This window comes from Stigmatopora nigra, unplaced genomic scaffold, assembly GCF_051989575.1.
Source record: "Stigmatopora nigra isolate UIUO_SnigA unplaced genomic scaffold, RoL_Snig_1.1 HiC_scaffold_26, whole genome shotgun sequence".
NCBI classification, from domain to species: Eukaryota; Metazoa; Chordata; class Actinopteri; order Syngnathiformes; family Syngnathidae; genus Stigmatopora; species Stigmatopora nigra.
In genome coordinates this window covers 2,140,112-2,160,307 of record NW_027551605.1, presented here as the reverse complement: position 1 = coordinate 2,160,307, position 20,196 = coordinate 2,140,112, and the positions used below count along the sequence as shown (strand labels likewise).

At 42.0% G+C, this 20,196-nt stretch overlaps 5 non-coding genes and 1 pseudogene across 5 annotated transcripts; all 6 read left to right on the top strand.

Annotated features, from left to right (window-relative positions):
* The first annotated feature begins 133 nt into the window (after nt 1-133).
* Nucleotides 134-287, top strand: LOC144192548 (U1 spliceosomal RNA; annotated as a pseudogene).
* A 795-nt stretch (nt 288-1,082) lies between these two features.
* On the top strand, nt 1,083-1,273 carry LOC144192634 (U2 spliceosomal RNA). The gene has a single exon (XR_013325279.1). It is a non-coding gene; the product is annotated as a U2 spliceosomal RNA (small nuclear RNA).
* A 412-nt stretch (nt 1,274-1,685) lies between these two features.
* Nucleotides 1,686-1,798, top strand: LOC144192677 (U5 spliceosomal RNA). Its single transcript, XR_013325319.1, has one exon. It is a non-coding gene; the product is annotated as a U5 spliceosomal RNA (small nuclear RNA).
* A 13,111-nt stretch (nt 1,799-14,909) lies between these two features.
* On the top strand, nt 14,910-15,024 carry LOC144192767 (U5 spliceosomal RNA). The gene has a single exon (XR_013325410.1). It is a non-coding gene; the product is annotated as a U5 spliceosomal RNA (small nuclear RNA).
* An 897-nt stretch (nt 15,025-15,921) lies between these two features.
* On the top strand, nt 15,922-16,086 carry LOC144192546 (U1 spliceosomal RNA). Its single transcript, XR_013325198.1, has one exon. It is a non-coding gene; the product is annotated as a U1 spliceosomal RNA (small nuclear RNA).
* A 795-nt stretch (nt 16,087-16,881) lies between these two features.
* On the top strand, nt 16,882-17,077 carry LOC144192674 (U2 spliceosomal RNA). Its single transcript, XR_013325317.1, has one exon. It is a non-coding gene; the product is annotated as a U2 spliceosomal RNA (small nuclear RNA).
* Nucleotides 17,078-20,196: the final 3,119 nt, after the last annotated feature.

Here is a 20,196-nt window from a genome sequence, read left to right as displayed (position 1 = left end):
CGGTTTTCGGCACCAAAGTGAGATAGATCTGAAATACAACTTCAGCAGCAGGTTAAGAAAGGGGTGCCGATGAGCCCATGACTGAAGATGTTGAGCAGGCGAAAGAACATAGTGCTGCGTCTGCGTACAACTCATACTTACCTGGCAGGGGCGATACCATGATCATGAAGGTGGTTCACCCAGGGTGAGGCACTCCCGGCCACGCTGACCCCTGCGAATTCCCCAAATGTGGGAATCTCGACTGCACAATTTCTGAGAGTGGGGGACTGCGTCCGCGCTCTCCCCTGATCGTTTGTTAAATTGCCTTTTAACTGGAGGGTAATTTCAATTTGACGTGCACCCGAATCCAACAAAGTTGATATCATTCTCACACGCTGCATTCCATGTGTCGATTGAACATTGGCATTCCTTTGGGTTCTGTGATGCTTTCAAAATGGCCACACAATGATCTTTACAACAAGGCCAAGGTGATAGAGGCATAACTGAAAATTGTAGTATTTTCTTCTTCAAATCATTTTTGTGTTTGTATCAATCACTGGTTTTCAATTCTTGTGTATTTTGCCTGTGAGGTGATTGTTCAATCCAGTTATAATTTATATCATTTGAATTAAATATCTTTGAAGTGGACAATACTAGTTGAATTGTGAGTTGATCGATTTTGTGACATACTAGTGGAAAGTTGTCTTTGTTCATCACAAGTGCAGGGGACAGGAAGTAATACATTAGGCAGGGGCTGTTGATTTGTTTTCATTTTTTGCAAATAATGTTCAAACAAATGGCTTTTCACTGCTAAGGATATTGGTTGCCAAAAGGAGAACCTTGGTTGCTGGTAAATAGGTTTAGGTTATTGCTACTTTCCTATTGGACCGTTGTGAGTCACATGACCTGAACCACAGCACATTTTTGAAGCATTTGCTCCATTTAAACACAGAAAAGCAACACAGTTTTCCATTATCAAACAGACTGTGTGTAGTTTTAGCTTGTCGTACAAAGTGTGCCTTTGTCGTCATGTGATCTTTGTAACCATTACTATAGCTCGTAATGGCTGGAAGGAAGCCGTCCTTCCTGCCGGCCACTGGGTTATCGCTTCTCGGCCTTTTGGCTAAGATCAAGTGTAGTATCTGTTCTTATCAGTTTAATATCTGATGCGTCCCCTATCTGGGGACCATATATTAAATTGATTTTTGGAACTGGGAGATGGCCTAGGGGCTTGCTCCATCCACTCCACGCATCGACCTGGTATTGCAGTACCTCCAGGAATGGTGTGCCCCTCTTCATTGTCAATATCAAGCATTATCTCTCCTCTAAACCTAGAACTCTTGAGAAGGTAATGGTGAAAGGTAAACACGCTACCTGTGAACTAGTGTTGTTATTGAGTTAATTTGTGATAGTTGTGAAGTCATTTGGGTCATTTGAATTCTTTGTTAATTTCACTACACTTCGATAAATCTAACCGATCAACACCCACATGATGATGTCTATGCCCTGCTTCATCTTACACCACAACGCTGCTCCTATCCCCGGTCTGCCTGATACAGTAGCTGCAACGTGATTGGCAGCATTAAAAAAAAGTGATTGGCTGCTCAAAGGACTGGAGTCGCCCATTAGTTAGTAGTGCATTAGCCTGTGTGTTAAAGTACTATTGCGGATATAGACATAGCTCGTTCTGTCGTGCTTTCGTCAGTACACTTGTTTCTCTTCAGATCGCACAAATCTTTCGCCTTTTACTAAAGATTTCCGTGGGGAGGAACATCAAGAGGTCCGTTCAAATTTTTTGATGCTCTGCGCACGCGGAGCTTCCCTCATTTGTCAAATCAATGTATTTTAAGAAAAATCATCACATTGGTAGATTAGTGCCTGTCTCCATCAAATCTTCTACCTCCTTGAAACTTGTACATAAACCATGCCTCTGCGCCCATCGAGGGTGACACATGCAAGCCCCCACACTGCGCATTCGCACACACCCCACATTCGGTAACCCGCCAAATCCATCCGACAGTCCGGCAAAAAACCCATCTCCCTTGACGCTCTCCGACCCATATTTATCACTTACTCAATAGTTTGAACAACAATTTTATTCCACATTTACAGAAATTAAATTCTCTACTTCGTGATTCACCCAATATCTCTGAATATACCAAGGCCACTGTCAGGTTCATTAATAATTACCTTCGTCCGTAATTATCAATAACTGCAGGAAGACATCTTATTCAATTATTGACATTTAATTAAATAGAAATGGATACAACAGGTAAAAGCCTCCGGAGGGGAGCGTTACAGCAAGTGTCCCTTACAACTTCCGAACGTCTCCTCGAATAGACGTTTTCGTCCCATTCTTATGGTCACAAGTTACAGAGTTGTTGATCATTCCATCACGTATGAGTAAAAACAACATCTGGGACTACAATAACAATCAAAGTATTTTACTAATAACAAAAACAGGAGACTAGACCTAACAACATTTAGATTAGAGTAATTATACAACCTCCTTGACCTAAGAATCATATAATATAATCATAATCATATAATGGTTACATACAGAAAAACCCGAAGTGCACGGTTACATAACGATAACAACATTCTTGTTATTGGCCGAATAGCCCTGGCCTCGTCACCAAGGGCCCACCAAATCTCAAGGACCCAGATTGGGTGGATTGTTTGTATAACCATCCTGGAACAATACTCGTGGCAATACTCGTGACCTCGCAACACTTTTGAAAACAGAAAAGAGAATGATTTAACAAAGTAATGAATTAATACAGAGAATAGAAAGAGAATGATTTAATAAAGAAATGAATTAATATAACTATTATAATAGTAAAACAGAATAAACCCAACATTCCCCCGTTTTTATAATATGTATGTTATTAGTCATTTCTTAGTAATCACTAAATGGTAATGTCGGGTGACTGTGATTTTTCCCGCCTACTCCTTACTCCCATGGCTGGTCTGAAAGAGAAAGAACATAATTTTATTCGTCCAATTGGTCCTCGGATTTACCGTACTCCTGGACCTCACTGCTTTCCCCAAACCGTCCCATAAGATACAACTCATGTACTTTAGAATTTGTAGGGGCAATTGCAGTATTTATAAGTCGGCTTAGCAAGGAGCGCAAACAGGGGATAATACAGCACCCACTTCAATGTTAGGATAGCGGTAATTGTGCCTATAGTCACCATGAAGGATGTAGCCAAATCTTTATATTTTCCAAAGGTCTTATCCCACCAATCTGACAATGCGGACGTATCTACTCCAGAATGCTCTTGCATATTGCGGTTCAGTGTTTGCAGGCCAGTAATGGCCCTGGTGAGAGATCCACTGGGTGACGTGTTGTTCGGTATGAAGGTGCAACATTCTTTTCCAAACATTGCACACACGCCCCCTGTTTCAGCAAGGATCATATCCAGCGCTATGCGATCCTGGAACGCCATCAGACTGGTAGCTGCCAGTTGCTCCTTTATGGCCACAAATCCCTGTTCAGTATAATTTCCGAGTTTTTGGACATTGTAATGTAAGTAATTTATTCTATCCACATTTTTGTTTGGGGTGATTAGAAGGAAGATAGACTCCCAACCTGCTGCGATCTGATTAGCCAGCTTATACTCATCTGGTACGCCCCGGGGGATGCCAATCGCATCAATGTATGTTGGATCTCCTTCCCTCCATGCCTCTCGACGATGTCGGGAGGGACGACCCTTCAGCATCTCCGAATTTTGAGCCGCCAATTGTATCTCCTCCACTGTGGATGGAAAAACAGACACTGGTAAGAGCAGTGAGACCAAAGCACATAGTCCTGCCGCGTTTTGACAGGAATCGTATATTTTATCTCCACCACACCACCACCACAGGTCAGATCGTGATATTAGGGGTGCAGTTGTTTTTAGAACGCCGGCACACCACGTCTCATTTATCGCCCCCAGCTTCAGACCATGCCCTGTAAGGTTTAAGCAGGAAAAATGATTAAAGGCAACATGTTTTGAAAATGTGGGTATCTCCTTTTCTCCTTTTGTAACAGAGTATACCTTATTCCACTTCTCACAATTGGGACTTACATCTTTTTTTGTCATTACCTCTATTACACAATCAAAAGTAATCTGCGCGGGTATTATTCGTAAAAGAGGCCGAGGCCCCATACATGCTACACAAGATTGATTTATAGCGCCAACTGTACTTCCCATTAGCAGTAACCAATTATTCCATGTTTGGGAAACCCCTGTCGCAGTAATGAATTCCTCATCCCTGGTCATTTTCCCCATTAATCTGATTATGGCCGAACCGGGCGTCCCCTTCTCCAAATTTTCTCCCTCAAGATCCATAAGCGTGGTTATTTCTGTTGAGACACAAATGTAGAATTTGAAAAACATGTCTTCCCCACTTGCCCATGGTCTTAGGAATTACATTTGACAAGGCCCTTTTCCACATTTAATTTTTTCCGTCTGGATCACTATCTTTAATCCTTTCAACGTATGGGTTAATTTTATCAGGGGTCTGATGATTTTCGCGCAAGGTCGTGTACTCCACGTTTTCCAATCTTGACCAGTTTCTGCGACAAGGCTCCCCCAATCCTCATACTGAACCGTTATATACCACTCATACCCTCCCCAATAGGCTGATCCCTTGTATGTTGTTTGGGATAATCGTGTTTCTAAAGTTAATTTCTCCCAGAAAAGGTAGATTTCCGCAGTCTTATTTTCTGGAAAACAGAATATTGTGTGTGCGTTTTCCCTTGGAACAATATCTTTGAAACACGTTTGTAAATTTGATTTGGTGGGTGTTGTCATGTCGTATAATTTTTTCCCAGGGACAGCTTCCCTTTTTACCCTTTTGTAAGAAGGTGTATCCTCGATTGAAACGCCTCCTCCTCTTTCTCCAATTGTAGAAAGCAGCTCTACTGTGGATGGGAATAGAATCACAAACATCAATCCCATTGCCCTAAGGGCAATGATTGTTTTTGTTTTTAACATGACCTTTTGGTTTTCTCTGGGAGAGTTTTCCTTTGGAACGTTTCAATTGAGATAACCTTCTTACTGTGGGAAAGATGGATCCAGGTAGCTCTCTCAGCTATCTTGATAGCAGTTGGGGTGGTCAGCAACACTTGGTATGGACCTTCCCACTTGGCGTCGCTCCAGTGTTTCTTTTTAATGCTGCGTATCAGCACCCAGTCTCCAGGAACCACTGTCGCTTCGTCCGTTTCCTGTTGAGAAGCAAAATCTCCCTCTGGTAACTTAAGTTCGGTGCGCTTTTCTAAAGATTTCCGCATGTAGTCTGCTAAATTTGCCTCATCATCCAATTCCCATTGTGTAGTGAATAATGGTAATTTGTAGGGTCTACCGAACAGGACTACATATGGGGTTAATCCATTTGAAGCTGTGATGTTAATATATAATTTTACTAAATCAATGCATTCTGTCCATGGCCTTTTTGTTTCTTCCATGCATTTTTTTAGTCTATTTTTTATGGTTCCATTCATTCTTTCGACAAGGCCAGCTGATTGTGGATGGTATGCGCAATGATTTCGCAGCGAAATATGGAACCTAGTGCCAATTCCTTCAATTATTTTATTAACAAAATGAGTACCATTATCACTATAGATGGTTTCTGGTATTCCATATTTTGGAATTATATCCTTACATAATGCCTTTGCTACTGTTAAAGCATCCGCGGTTTTTGCTGGGAAAATCTCAACCCATTTTGAAAAGGCATCCACAATGACTAAACAATATTTTTTCCCTGCACTCTTACTTAATTCAATAAAATCCATATGTATTTTTTGAAATGGATATGTAGCTTTTGGGAATTGTCCGCGTTTTGGCCGTACGGCCCCTTGGGAATTATGCCGAGCACAAATCAAACATGCTCTACAGAAATGTTTTGCGTATAAATTAAAACCGTACGTCTTGTAGTGGTGTTGTACTAAGGCCACCATCCCCCCTGTTGAGACATGTGACTTCCCATGACTCAAAATAGCAGCCCATCTAAACAAGTTTTTTGGTAAGATTGGCTTCCCCTCAATACTGGTATAAACCCCATTTTTTAATTTTGCCCCATTGTCAATCCATTTTTTAAATTCCAATTGTGGACTCTGTATCTGCATTTTTGCCAAAATGTCATCCGATAGTATATTGTTTTTCTATACAGAGTCAGTCATCCCAATAAAGGGTTTCCCCGCAGCTTCCTTCGCTGTCTTATCAGCAAAGGCATTTCCCAGGGAAACCTGATCCTTTTTTGAAGTGTGTGCCGCACATTTACAAACAGCGATTTGTTTTGGAAGCTGAACTGCGGCTATCAGTTGTTGCAATAATTTGGCATGAGTCACTGCTTTACCCGTAGACGAAACCATGCCCCTATTTGCCCAATAACTAGCAAAAACACGGCACGACGAGTACGCATATTGACTATCGGTATAAATCGTAACAACACCGTTGGTCATCAAAATGCATGCTTCCCTTAACGCAACCAATTCTGCTGCTTGTGCTGAGTAATTTGGCGGCAATGGTTCTGCTTTTAAAACTTTAGTCGCGGTGACAACCGCATACCCTGCCCTTAATTTTCCCATTTCATCTATCCTAGCAGAACCATCAACAAATAGGACTTCACCGCTGTCTAGCGGTTGATCTTTCAAATCTTTCCTACACCTTGTAGCCTCTTCAGCTAATGCTTGGCAATCATGCCGTTCCCCATCCCCTGGAATTGGCAACAAAGTAGCTGGGTTAATTTTGACGCACCTCTCGAGTGTGAGATGCGGTTGTGAAAGTAAAATGGCTATGCAAGACAAATGCCTGGCAGGAGACAAAAATTTCATATTAGTCTGTAATAACAATGCAGCCACTGCATGCGGCACCCTAAGGGTTAAAGAATGAAAAAGTACTATTGTGGCGCTGCTCTCCACTGCCATGGAAGCAGCCACAACTGCACGCACACAGTGAGGTAGCGCGCAGGCCACCTTATCTAATCTGGTTGAAAAATATGCAACAGGCCTCAATTTCCCTCCGAAATCCTGAGTTAAAACAGACGTCATGTACTCTCCTCTACAGTCCACCATTTGTACAAAGGGTTTATTATAATTAGGTAACGCCAAAATCCCACTAGTAACTAGCATCTGTTTTATTGTACAAAATGCATTCTCAGCCTCTGCCGTCCAATTCAGAGCCGCGTTCATTTTTAACCCCTCTTCATTCATTAATTTAGAAAGGGGGGAAACAATTTCTGCATAATTTGGAACCCACGCCCTGCAGTAATTAGTAAGACCCAAAAATGACATGATTTGTCCTTTAGTTAGTGGCTTGGGTGCTTCCAACACCACCCTCTTTCTGTCATCCAAAATCTTTTTCCCACCTTTCACCAGATTATGTCCCAAATATTTCACTTGTTCTTTACAAAACTGCAATTTATTTCTGCTCATTTTGTGGCCCTCCGACGCCAGGTGCCTTATCAATGTCACAGTGTCCTTTTTACACACTTCCACACTAGGCGACGCCACAAGCACATCATCCACATACACAATAATCTGGCTGCCCCCCGGTGGCTGGAATCTTGCTACACTGCTACTCATTATCTGTGAATATATCGTGGGGCTTTCACAGTATCCTTGTGGTAATCTTGTAAAAGTATATTTTTTCCTACCAAACGTAAACGCAAACCAATATTGACTATCTCGATCTAATGGGATGGAGAAAAAAGCATTACTTATGTCAATTACCGTAAAAAATGCTGCCTCTGGATCCAAATTATTCAGAAGTGTGTGTGGATCTGGCACACACGGCGCGCGTTGAATTACTGCAGAGTTTACCGCTTGTAAATCCTGAACCATTCTCCATCCCACAGAAGGAGCCGCCTTTTTTACTGGAAAAATTGGGGAATTACAAGGTGAATCATCACATTCAATTATCACTCCCGCCCTTAATAAATCTTCAATTACCGGACTTATTCCTTTTAAGGCATCAGGTTTTAGTGGATATTGTCGTATACATGGCCTAAATTCACTTTTTGGTCTAATTACTACAGGTATAACCCCTTTAACGAGCCCTACATCGGAAGGTCCTTTTGACCATATTTCAGGAGGGACTGTTGCTAACAACTCCTCTTCCGATAGTAGATATACTTCCTTAGTTGTTTGTGATAGTCATAGCAGGTAAATTCCCACATTCACATTCACCCCCACAGTCTGAAACACTGCCTTTCTGTATGTTTCCGTACTTTCGCTATACTCAAGACCTGTATCCAACATTATCCAATCACTCGTCTCGCGGGCTGTTTGTATAAAGTCACGTATCACCTCCTTTCCCTGATTATGTGGCTTGCATAATACAATGTGTGGAGTTCCCCACTCGAGAAAAAGAGTCTTATATTCCCTTGACAACTCAACCCCTGCCACAACTGTAGAAATTCCGTCCGTGTACATATATTCCAATTTAATTTCAGACGGCGTGACTCGTCTCAATTTGTTTTCATAAATTTCGTCAGGCCCCTCCGTCATTTTGTACCACATTATAACATGGAGGGAGTTTATGCTCGCCACACTCTGCCGCGTCTCAATCAAACTAGCAGCTGTAGATAACAAACTGTTTCCCACACAAGCCGGCGTATTATTAGACACATCCAGAGTATAGTAAAAGAAAGCAGGTTGCTCTACATGCAAAACATTTAATTGGCCACAATTAATTTCCTTTCGCCTTTTAACCACCATATTTCCACTAGCGGAGGGTACTAACGCCAATCCCAATTGTAATAGTCCATCCCTACCCAGTAAATTGACAGGACACTCTTTTACCACCAACACCGACATTTTACATGTTTCCCCTTCCGGATCCCTTATCCAAACCGGAAACGTCTCTGAAGCAGTAGCAACCTGTCCATCAGCTGTCGCCACATTAACCTTATTTTTCATGAATTTAATTCCCGGAACATCCTGTGTAATTGCAGTTTTACAAGCTCCAGTATCACACAAAAATGTTAAACGTACCCCATTCACAAACAATGTAATTTCAGGTTTAATTGAATCAAGTGTCAGTATTTCCGCTAAATTTAGCTCCACTCCCCTAGACTGGACCCCACCAGTTGTTCCACTGGGCCCTGGCCCTACGCCAGGCCTTGCTGATTGAGTCCCAGCCCTAGAGGCTCTGTTGTCTGGGCAATCCCGCGAAATGTGCCCAGTTCTCCCACAAATCCAGCATGCATTACTTTTAAATCTCCGATATTTATTTAACTTACCCCCATCTTTTCTCCAGTTAATTTTGTTAAACTTTTTATGTCCTTTTTCTCTTTCTTGGTAAAACATTTCTTCCCCCGCAGAGGACGGCCCCCCATGTTTTTTACCTTTTTTCTTTAGCACCCCTTCTGCATGCAACGCTTGATTTACGTATTGGTCAAGCGTGCCCGTGGGCCTATCTACCCAATATTTCTCAATCCATTCCCGGAGGGCATGATTTGAATTAGCGTGTAACACATTTTTTAGTTGCTCTTGATAAAGGCTGCCCACCGTGTTATCCTCAGGAATGCCACTGTTGACTTTAAAACAAGCAGACATCCTGATTAAATATTCATCAAAAGCCTCATTATCTTTTTGTTTAGCTCGACCAATCGCAGTATAATTTGCTTTTGTTTTAAATTTTTTCGTGGCACGCTCTATCAGCTCACGCACTCTTATTTCCAATTCACGGCTATCATGAGCTAATGGTCCACACTTTGATTTTGGATCCCAATCTCCTCTAATAGCATGCCAATCACCTTTTAACGCGGCCATCCAAATCTGCTGCGTTTCTACTCCATTTAAGTGATATGACCGTCTAATATCTTCCATCTGCACGACAAATTCCCCCACGTCTATTTTGTACGACGTGACGCCGTCTACGGCTTTTTTCACGTCGTCCTGAGTCCAAGTTCTATGCACCAAAATAACACGGGGTTGGTCACTCTCCACATTAGGGTTAGCAACCTCAATCATGGGGAATTGTTCAAGCACTATGTCATTCATTAGCGTTATTTTTCAGGCGGTGATAGCGTTTGTCCCAATGTTTTTGACCATTCCCCCACGGATCCCCCCGACCTGGTCAAACGGTCTTGCACATCTGTTGGAAAGGGTACAAACGGATTTGTTGACCGTACCGCCCCAACCTCCCCCGACAATTGCTCATCGGTTTCCTCTTTTTTCACGTCCCGTTTCTTACCCACCGGGCCCGTCTCAGAATCCTCTTTTCTTTGGAAAAACACAGCCTGTTCTGCGCTTCCAGCCCCACCTTTATCAGCATTTTTGGCATTCCCATCACAACGTTTTTTCGCCATTAAAAACCAAAAATAGGGGTCATTATAACCATCCTTCTCCATTTCCTTAGGTCCCCTTTATATTTAGCGCGTATTTTATCTTGTAATTCAAAATTTTTTTGTAAATCAAGCTGGCCAGCAAACCCATAATTTTTTATCCATTTATTTAAATGTTTAACTTTTGAAGCGCTTTGTCTTTCCACAAATTTCTAATCCTTACAAGTTAGACGTATTTTTGGATCGTCATCCAAACCCGCCTTGCTACACTTGTTTCCCATATTTTACTTTTTATTTTTGTAGTGAGTTTGTGTGCCTCACACAGTTAACTCTATTATATTTATTATTATTAATATTATTATTATCTATTCGACTGTATCTCCTAGGCCTTTCCTAATTTTACTGCAGAAACCACAAAAACACCATACAACGTTTACAATATATTCGTGCCTACCCTTTAGACACAGGACACTTCCCAGCCCCACAATTGTACCTCCAGTACAATATATTCGTGCCTACCCTTTAGACACAGGACACTTTCCAGCAAAATGCCCCACCGTACCTGCCATTGACTAGTATAAACACAGGGTTTTATCGCCGTCACCCAGGACGCGAAACCAGCCCACAATGGGCCTCACATACAATGTCCCTTTAACGCATTTGGAAACACCGTCACAACATGCAGACATTAATGTGGACTTACCCGAGATCCATCAGATGTCTCCCTCCAGCAGGAAAAGTCTTCAACCGCCGAGAATCCAGGCGCCCCCGTCGAAAACTCCGGCCCTGGAAAAGGGTATTGAAGACGCCGTGCACGGTCTTTATCCAGATGTCGGTCAGCAGCGCCTGGGTTCCCGCGTCGGTATATTGACCTCCAAAGCTCCGAAGGACCAAAATATTAGGTTCATTAATAATTACCTTCGTCCGTAATTATCAATAACTGCAGGAAGACATCTTATTCAATTATTGACATTTAATTAAATAGAAATGGATACAACAGATAAAAGCCTCCGAAGGGGAGCGTTACAGCAAGTGTCACCTTACGACTTCCGAACGTCTCCCCGAATAGACGTTTTCGTCCCACTCTTATGGTCATGAATCAAAACAAGTTACAGAGTTGTTGATCATTCCATCACGTATGAGTAAAAACAACATCTGGGACTACAATAACAATCAAAGTATTTTACTAATAACAAAAACAGGAGACTAGACCTAACAACATTTAGATTAGAGTAATTATACAACCTCCTTGACCTAAGAATCATATAATATAATCATAATCATATAATGGTTACATACAGAAAAACCCGAAGTGCACGGTTACATAACGATAACAACATTCTTGTTATTGGCCGAATAGCCCTGGCCTCGTCACCAAGGGCCCACCAAATCTCAAGGACCCAGATTGGGTGGATTGTTTGTATAACCATCCTGGAACAGGCCGTCCAGGTTAAAGATGACTTGGCAATACTCGTGACCTCGCAACACTTTTGAAAACAGAAAGAGAATGATTTAACAAAGTAATGAATTAATACAGAGAATAGAAAGAGAATGATTTAATAAAGAAATGAATTAATATAACTATTATAATAGTAAAACAGAATAAACCCAACACTTACCTGTCTCCTCAAACGTTTCAACTGAGAGAACATCCCTACAGTGCAAAGATGGATCTGCATCCTCCTTTTCAGCTATTTTCATGTCTGCTGTTTGGTCAGCAACAGTTGTACGGACGTTCTCATTTTGGGTTGCTCGTGCGTCTTCTCCATGTTTCCTGTTGAAAAACACGGTCTTCTTCTGCTAACTCAAAATTAGTGCGTTTCTTTAAAGTTTTTCTTTTATGCAGATAGCCAGATTAGACTCATCATTCAGCTCCAACCGTGTAGTGAATGATGGCATTTTGTCTATAGTCTACTAAATAAGATTTCCATATTTTGTTGACCTCGTTATGTGGGCGCAATGATTTCAAAACAAAATATGGAACCTTTTGTCAATCCCGTCAATTAGTCTGTTAACACAATTTGGATGTCATTATCACTATATATCAGTGGTACTTTGGAATTTCATATGATGGACTGTTTTTTTTATTTTTTTTATTTTTTTTTATTTCAGTGCTCCAAAATTTCACATTGCAGATTTGTTCCTCCAATTCAATGCATTATCATCAAAAATTTCTTTGGACTAAACAATTTTCCTTGATTTTTCATCGCCATCCAGAAAGGCTTATTGGCGATTTCAGAAATTGATTTCAAATTTCCAATCCTTTGTTGCCATCCCTGAAAAGGGCTTATTGGCGGTTTCAGAAATTGATTCCAATTTGCTAAATCCTTTTCCACCTTGATATCTAAGGGATCAATTATATCTTGGTGGATGGCCAATCAAAAACACAAATAGACAAACAAAAAGACAAACAACCATTCACGCTCACACGCATTCATAATTAGACATCAGTGGTCAGCAATTTTTTTTTCTAGTGGAGAGGTTGGCAGCTAACCACCTTTTGCTGTCCTATCAGCAATAATCGTTCTCAAAAGAACTAGGTCAACGGCATTTGGTTGCCATCAATTGTTTGATGCCTATGCAATCCGTTATATTCTAATAGTCATTAATATGACTTGCGCTACAGCATATCTCATCTGTTGATGGGTGAGCGAGACACATCATTCCGTGCACTGAATGATCTATGATGCTCACACAATCCCAGAGAAATCATGCCTTTCCTAAATTAATTATTTTATCTAAACTTTTATCTAAACTTTACCTAATAATTTAGATCAATGCCATTTCTGCATTGTTTTCTTCTCGTTTGATATCATTAATAATTTGGATGAATGGCATTTCTGTCTCCTCTGCCTCTAAATTCTTATCTCCCTCTGCTCTTGTTGATGCGAGGTAACCTGAGACGTCTTGTCTGGCATTCCAGGAGCCCCCCCCCCCCGTGCCTGGTACGAGCCTGAACGAAGAGGGGGGATAGGTTTTGGGATGGGTTAGGGAAAAAGGCTTTTTTTTCACACCATTTGGCCGCCATTTTTCCTTTGTCCTCGGCTCAGCCATTTTTTCTTCACGTGTGCTTTGCCCTTTTCACCCCCCCCCCCCACCTGTTGGGTTTATTCTGTATTACTATTATAAATATAGTTGTATTAAGTCATTTCTTTGTTAAATCATTCTCTTATTATTCTCAAAATGTTGAGGTCACGAATAACCGCCTAGTCCACTCATCTACTACATCCACATACCCAGTATCGGGCTGAGAGGGTTGTTGATCGGGCAGGGACTGGATATCTGCCATTTCCAGCAAAGGAGCCCATAACAAAGATATTGTTACTGCCACGTCCATAACACTCGTGACGCACTTCGGGTTTTTCTTTATGTAATTATTATATGATTCTTAGGTCAAGGAAGGCATAATTGTTCAAATCTAAATGTTGTTTAGGTCTAGTCTCCTGTTTTTGTTATTGGTAAAATACTTTGATTGTTATTGTAGTCCCAGATGTTGTTTTTACTCATACGTGATGGAATGATCAACAACTCTGTAAATTGTTTTGATTCATGGCAATAAGAGTCGTACGAAAACGTCTATTCGGGGAGACGTTCGGAAGTTGTAGGAGGAACTTGCTGAATCTCCCCTCTGAGGTTTTACCTGTTGTTATCCATTCTATTTAATTAAATGTCAATAATTGAATAAGATGTCTGCCTGCAGTTATTGATAATTACGGACGAAGGTAATTATTAATGAACCTAACACCACCCTTTGTCTTTATTCTTCCTCCACTCTTTCATATATGTGCAATTATCCTGGAAAATGCTTTAGCATAAACTTCATGTTGGTTGAGAGTTCTTTGCTGTTTGTTAAACCCATTTTTGCAACTTTTCTTTTGTTTGAAGATTTTTTGAACTTTTTCCAAACAATGGTCAAATGTTACTCTATTAATATATTTCTTTAGGATTTTTTAGGGACGTTCCAACTAATTTATTATATTTTTAATAACGTTATTATCCTATTTATCCGTCTACGTCGACTTTATAACCGTTTTTCTTTTATTTTGCAAGGCCTGCGCGCGTCACGGCGTATTTCCGGTTTTATTATATCTCTATATAATGATTACTTTTTATTTAGCGCTTTTTACTCATCGAGTGCATTCTTTTTGGAAGGTTTCCCTTATTTTGAACAATCTGTGAAATCCTTTTAACACAGGGGGACTCTAACCCCCACCATAGGCTAAACGCCACGTCACCGACGCGCCTCTTGGAAACACTTAGTTTGCCGACTAAGCATTCATCCGTTGCATACCTTACGTTTCTATTTTAATTTTCTTCACGACATACGTAATCCTCACATGTATGCATCCCTTATCTCCCACTATTGGAGCGTTTTTCTTCGACTCTTTCACGAATGGAAAAACGGGATTTCACCAGCCTTGTTATATATAAATTTTTAAATGCACTTACTGTCTGCCTGCCTCCTCTTTCTCCGGCCGGGTTCCTATCCCCGGACTGCCTGATACAGTAGCTGCAACGTGATTGGCAGCATTAAAAAAAAGTGATTGGCTGCTCAAAGGACTGGAGTCGCCCATTAGTTAGTAGTGCATTAGCCTGTGTGTTAAAGTACTATTGCGGATATAGACATAGCTCGTTCTGTCGTGCTTTCGTCAGTACTCTAGTTTCTCTTCAGATCGCACAAATCTTTCGCCTTTTACTAAAGATTTCCGTGGGGAGGAACATCAAGAGGTCCGTTCAATTTTTTTGATGCTCTGCGCAAGCGGAGCGTCCCTCATTTGTCAAATCAATGTATTTTAAGAAAAATCATCACATTGGTAGATTAGTGCTTGTCTCCATCAAATCTTCTACCTCCTTCAAACTTGTACATAAACCATGCCTCTGCGCCCATCGAGGGTGACACATGCAAGCCCCCACACTGCGCATTCGCACACACCCCACATTCGGTAACCCGCCAAATCCATCCGACAGTCCGGCAAAAAACCCATCTCCCTTGACGCTCTCCGACCCATATTTATCACTTACTCAATAGTTTGAACAACAATTTTATTCCACATTTACAGAAATTAAATTCTCTACTTTGTGATTCACCCAATATCTCTGAATATACCAAGGCCACAACTCCCTGACGTTGTCTTAGCAGAGTCCCTGACTCCATTAACGTACCAAGAATAGAAGTCCCTGACTTAATCTCAGCGGAGTGCCTGACTCTATTTTGTTCTACCTAAGTTGGGCCCGGACCATAGTGTTCTACATACTTTGGTCCCAGAGCACAAACTATTATGTTCTGTGCAAGTTGCTCCCAGACCACAAAATGTTAATACTAGCGCAGTGATAATACTCATTCAAATTATCACACTTCACGGAGACAGGAGTCAAAGGGTGAACTCACGATCTTGCTAGTTCCGAACCTGCCCTAGTTCGGGGGACCCGTCACCAGATCACCGGTGCGGCGAGGGAACGTCCGTCGAGTTGACCCTTTCAATGGAGGATGCTGTCGTCGTCGCTCCGGCAATTGTTGGCTGTTGGGTCTCCGGTTTTCGGCACCAAAGTGAGATAGATCTGAAATACAACTTCAGCAGCAGGTTAAGAAAGGGGTGCCGATGAGCCCATGACTGAAGATGTTGAGCAGGCGAAAGAACATAGTGCTGCGTCTGTGTACAACTCATACTTACCTGGCAGGGGAGATACCATGATCATGAAGGTGATTCACCCAGGGTGAGGCTCAGCCATTGCACTCCCAGCCACGCTGACCCCTGCGAATTCCCCAAATGTGGGAATCTCGACTGCACAATTTCTGAGAGAGGGGGACTGCGCCCGCGTCCTCCCCTGATCGTTTGTTAAATTGCCTTTTAACTGGAGGGTAATTTCAATTTGACGTGCACCCGAATCCAACAAAGTTGATATCATTCTCACACGCTGCATTCCATGTGTCGATTGAACATTGGCATTCCTTTGGGTTCTGTTATGCTTTCAAAATGGCCACACAATGATCTTTACAACAAGGCCAAGGTGATAGAGGCATAACTGAAAATTGTAGTATTTTCTTCTTCAAATCATTTTTGTGTTTGCATCAATCACTGGTTTTCAATTCTTGTGTATTTTGCCTGTGAGGTGATTGTTCAATCCAGTTATAATTTATATCATTTGAATTAAATATCTTTGAAGTGGACAATACTAGTTGAATTGTGAGTTGATCGATTTTGTGACATACTAGTGGAAAGTTGTCTTTGTTCATCACAAGTGCAGGGGACAGGAAGTAATACATTAGGCAGGGGCTGTTGATTTGTTTTCATTTTTTGCAAATAATGTTCAAACAAATGGCTTTTCACTGCTAAGGATATTGGTTGCCAAAAGGAGAACCTTGGTTGCTTGTAAATAGGTTTAGGTTATTGCTACTTTCCTATTGGACCGTTGTGAGTCACATGACCTGAACCACAGCACATTTTTGAAGCATTTGCTCCATTTAAACACAGAAAAGCAACACAGTTTTCCATTATCAAACAGACTGTGTGTAGTTTTAGCTTGTCGTACAAAGTGTGCCTTTGTCGTCATGTGATCTTTGTAACCATTACTATAGCTCGTAATGGCTGGAAGGAAGCCGTCCTTCCTGCCGGCCACTGGGTTATCGCTTCTCGGCCATTTGGCAAAGATCAAGTGTAGTGTCTGTTCTTATCAGTTTAATATCTGATACGTCCCCTATCTGGGGACCATATATTAAATTGATGTTTGGAACTGGGAGATGGCATAGGGGCTTACGCCATCCACTCCACTCCACGCATCGACCTGGTATTGCAGTACTTCCAAGAATGGTGTGCCCCTCTACATTGTCAATATCAAGCATTATTCCTCCTCTAAACCTAGAACTCTTGACAAGGTAATGGTGAAAGGTAATTATGTTACCTGTGCGCTAGTGTTGTATTGGGTTAATTTGTGATAGTTGTGAAGTGGTGGCAGTGGTGATGGTTGTGAAGTGGTGGCAGTGGTGATGATTGTGAAGTGGTGGTAGTGGTGATGGTTGTGAAGTGGTGGTAGTGGTTGTGAAGTGGTGGTAGAGGTGATGGTTGTGAAGTGGTGGTGAAGTGGTGGTGATGGTGAAGTGGTGGTCATGGTGGTGAAGTAGTGGTGATGGTGGTGAAGTGGTGGTGGTGGTGATGGTGATGGTGGTGAAGTGGTGGTGAAGTGGTGGTGATGTGGTGGTGAAGTAGTGGTGATGGTGGTGAAGTGGTGGTGATGGTGGTGAAGTGGTGGTGATGGTGGTGATGGTGGTGAAGTGGTGGTGATGGTGGTGAAGTGGTGGTAAAGTGGTGGTGATGTGGTGGTGAAGTGGTGGTGAAGTGGTGGTGAAGTGGTGGTGAAGTGGTGGTGATTGTGGTGAAGTGGTGGTGGTGGTGAAGTGGTGGTGGAGTGGGCGTGGTGGTGGTGAAGTGGTGGTGATGAAGTGGTGGTGGTGGTGAAGTGATGGTGAAGTGGTGGTGGTAGTGAAGTGGTGGTGGTTAAGTGGTGGTGGTGGTGGTGAAGTGGTGGTGGTGAAGTGGTGGTGGTGGTGAAGGGGTGGTAAAGTGGTGATGGTGGTGAAGTGGTGGTGATGTGGTGGTGGTGAAGTGGTGGTGGTGAAATGGTGGTGGTGAAGTGGTGGTGGTGGTGGTGATGTGGTGGTTGTTACGGCTGGCAGCCTGGACACACACTATGTAGGAGGTGTGTGCTTTCTTTTCTTTACAGGTATCTGCAGCTGTGGCTCCACCCCTGTGACAGAGCCCTGCCCAGGCCAACACAGCTGTAATTAATCATCCCTCCGGCCCTTATTTTAACCCTTTTCAGTTGTCAGTTTTTCCGTTGCCTTTGCCCTTGCCATTGATGCCTTGCTGAGTTGCAGGCTTGTGAGTATGTTACTCCCTGTTATATTTTGTATGTGTTGTTAATGATTTTGGGTTGCATAGGGGGACTTGAGATAAGTTTAGACACCTTTGGGTATACATATAGTTTGTGCATTTAGACACAGTTATTCCCCTGTCTAGATTATATTACATCAGTTTAACAGTGGCATCCTTCGGTCTTATTTCCTGTATTTTTGTGGGTGTTCATTTGGACACCTGTCTGGGAGGGGGTTTTACCGTGTTTATTTGAGGGTGCCACTTTAATATCTCCTGCTTCCCCTATGTTATCCCGTAGTCTGTTTTAATGACTTTATTGTAAATAAAATATAACTAAGGCTACTTGCAGTGTTTGTCCGAACTCATCTTTACCAGAACCTGTCTGCTGTGATAGTTGCGACTTCCTGGTAGATAATACCCCAGGGGGAGTCGTAACAGTGGTGGTGAAGTGGTGGTGGTGGTGGTGGTGAAGTGGTGGTGGTGGTGGTGAAGTGGTGGTGGTGGGGAAGTGGTGTTGGTGGTGAAGTGGTGGTGGTGGTGAAGAAGTGGTGGTGGTGGTGAAGTGGTGGTGGTGAAGAAGTGGTGGTGAAGTGGTGGTGGTGGTGAAGTGGTGGTGGTGAAGAAGTGGTGGTGAAGTGGTGGTGTGGTGGTGGTGGTGAAGTGGTGTGGTGGTGGTGGTGAAGTGGTGGTGTGGTGGTGGTGGTGAAGTGGTGGTGGTGAAGAAGTGGTGGTGGTGGTGAAGTGGTGGTGTGGTGGTGGTGGTGAAGTGGTGGTGGTGGTGAAGTGGTGGTGGGTCTGATTTACTAATTAGTATTTCCAAGTTCAACTTTCAATAATGGAGACATCCGAGATCATATCATTTTATTCTTGCAAGAAGAAAATCCATCCACACGCGCCTCCGGTCAGATGATTCAGAAGACCCCAGTTTCTCCTTTGCTAATATATTCACAAGATTTAAACAACATGCATAACAGAAGTGTAAACATTATTCTGAGTCAAAACTATTTTAGGTTTGTCGAATCTTCCCGAGAGAAAGTTGATGCGGACCACCTTGAGAAGCCACGCTTCCCAAACAAATCCACAGTTCCCAAGGGTTTGTTGTTGAACCATAGTCTCGAGAAGTCCAGGTGTGAAGGAGAAGTGACTTCCAAAGGTGTTTTGGTTAACTTTGGAGCGAGCTTTTCTTTTGCAAGAGATGTATTAAAATGTCTTGTATTAATGTCTCATTTATAATAATGATGAATCTAAGATTCCTAATAAGCAAAGCGTTCATATATGTAATGTTTATTACACAAAATAAGGCGAAGCGTTCTTCATTGCAGCTCATATATATAATGATATTACAAGCAAATATATAATAATGATAAACCGAACAGGTACCTCGATTCACGATCGTAATCCGTTCCGAGACTGTGATCGTATGACAAGCATGTCGTAACTCAAGTGGACGTTTCCCATTGAAATCAAATGAAAGCAAATTAATTTGTTCCGACCCTCTGAAAAAAATCACCAAAAATATTAGATTGGAAAATAAGTTTTATTTCTTCTAATTTGCCATATATTGACAAAGTAACACATAACGAGTGGTTCAATAGTAATAAAATGTGTTTAATAGATGTAAAATGAGACACATTTTGTGGAGGGGAGACAATGACACACACGGATAGGTGGGGTCTATTTGGGGGGACTTTATCCACGGCAACAACTCACTCCTGAACGAACAAACAAATTTAAATGAATTTGGATAACTATATACAGACACTCAACTTTTAATGTAACTTCACACAAAACTGAATTCTAATTTTCTTTTAATCTTTTTTACCTTAGTTCTACGGGTTGACCCCACCCGGAGGTTTTGCCAGTCTTCAAAACGAATGCATCAAGAGTTTTGCTTTTTTCTCGTCTTCAAAATACTTTGATAATGACGCACACAAATATCATCACAATACGCGTAATCCAAGCTTTAGAAATCTCACGCCACATCACTTGAAGGCACGCATGTTCTCGGCATTGTATACTAGTAGCGGCTTAATTTTACTGTCACCGCTCGCATTAGCACAAAACGCTT